Source organism: Aquarana catesbeiana, linkage group LG01 (genome assembly GCF_042186555.1).
Source record: "Aquarana catesbeiana isolate 2022-GZ linkage group LG01, ASM4218655v1, whole genome shotgun sequence".
In the NCBI taxonomy this organism is placed as follows: Eukaryota; Metazoa; Chordata; class Amphibia; order Anura; family Ranidae; genus Aquarana; species Aquarana catesbeiana.
The window spans coordinates 510,592,425-510,594,436 of NC_133324.1; the positions used below are offsets into that span (position 1 = coordinate 510,592,425).

Sequence of the window (2,012 nt, forward strand, 5' to 3'; positions counted from 1 at the left end):
CAGCATGGCGCCTGCTGTTCACCTTTTTGGGCGCCTATTAGAGCCTACGGCTCTAATCAGGTACTTCCCAAAAACACCCCCGCCGCTGTAATTCAGGTGCCTGGCGCCTGAAAATGGGCCAGGCACTAGAATAGGGGGTGTCAGCGGCGACCATAGATTCATGCATTGCATGAATCTATCTATGGTGATAGAGAGGTGCTAGGAGAGAGGGGGTAGCGCCCATGCGCCCCTTATGAACGCACCACCACTGATAGACACACAGTATACATATACACATAGACACACAGTATACATATATAAACAGATACACATATATATATATATATTTATAAATCAGCCTAAAAGAAACACACTGCTGCCCCATCTCCTGGCATGCTGGGACTTTTAGTGCCCCAGCAGCTTACAGACACTTTAGGTTGTAATGCAGAGGAGGAGGGGACAGTGTCTGTTTTGGTGGGCAGGTAATGAGTAGGCAGGGTATGGCATGAGCATGGCACTTCTCACACAGAAAGTCGATCTAACAGCTTCAGAGGCAGGAGGAGCCCTGCTAGAGGAAAAACACATCCTCCCCCTCCCTCCTACTCACTAAGGTAAGCCACTGACAAAAATACATTTTTTTTTTTTTTTGAAAAGGCAGTGGAGTGCAAAACACACCCAAAAACTTCCACCCGGTGTCAAAAAAAGTGCACACACAAAGAGTGAAACACAAAAACGTGCAACAGTGATTACACTGATTCTCCACTAGGGAAGGACCTTGCCCTGATCCCCCTGGGCGTTAGGCTCCAGACAGGGACTGAGATACTTTACTTGGGTCCATCTAGCCGAAACCAGACGGACCCCCATTCTTTGGAAGGGCTGCCGAAACAGACCCACCCAAGTACTAGGTGGGACTCCCCCGAAGGGAGACCCCATGAGAGAGGGAGAACCAGACCAGAAGGCCTATTATCCACCCCCTCCCAAGACTTTCAGAGTAGGCCCGAGGACCCACACCCTACTCATCACACAGTGACAAACGTGTATACACATCAAACAAAAAAATACAAAAATGTGACAAACACGGGGATAAATAAAAAGAAAGTGGGGAGAAGAAAGGTGGGAGAGTGAAACGTTACCATTGTGTAATATAATGGCTGGCCCTCCGGCCAGGAATAAAAACTTCCCCTGTTCCTAGCCAAAAGGCTCAGCCCTAGAGGCAGGTGCGAAAAAACGCGTGTTGTGGTGAAGTGACCATGGTGCCATAAATCAAGTGTCGAAACACTGACTGAATGGCACCCCTGAACTGCCACTTCAGGGGCACATTCACCACAGGCTTTTCGTGCAACCCTTACCCCAGACCATAGCAGCCCCCACCCCAGGCAGAAAGGCATGAAGTTCTGGAAGCTTGGTGAGAGCCCTTTACCATCAGGCCAAACCGTCGTTCCGTCCCTCCTACCTAATTACATTCGGGAAATACTAGCCGCTCCCCCGGTGGGAGAAAGGGGAGCCAGTGTTCTCTCCCGAAAAACTGTCGAGCTAGAGCTGCCCCAATCTAGGCCAGAAGGCCAGGCACCCGACCCTTCAGCCAGACCCAGTGGTTCTCCATCACCATCAGAAGGCTTCCCTTTTGGCTACGAACCGCTCCAGGTTACCTTTACTCCAGCAGGTTTTGCATAGCAACCGCCATCCCTTCTCCACTTCGCCGTAGATCAGGGACAGAAGCAAGCGCCACCTCCTGGAAACTGATAAGAACACATACTACACTTGATCTTAGCCAAAAGGCCAAGAAGCGACAAAAATACAATCAGTTCAGCTCAGCAAGCTTACCTTCCAGCAGGTTGCAGACCCTCCCACACTGCAGGCTGTCCCCTCCTCCCTCTCCTCTCCTCCAGCTGTTGGCAATCTCCTGCTCTGAAATTAAATGAGCCGCGGTGAGGAAGGGGGTGTGTACACTGTGTTCCCATTGGCTGAGGAGGAAGTACAGAGGACAGGACAGCTATAGCTTTGTTTTTTTTTTACAGCAAAATGATGTCGGC

At 50.3% G+C, this 2,012-nt stretch overlaps 1 pseudogene; it reads right to left on the reverse strand.

The window, feature by feature from the left end:
• Window positions 1-1,637: 1,637 nt before the first annotated feature.
• Window positions 1,638-1,770, reverse strand: LOC141124423 (U2 spliceosomal RNA; annotated as a pseudogene).
• Window positions 1,771-2,012: the final 242 nt, after the last annotated feature.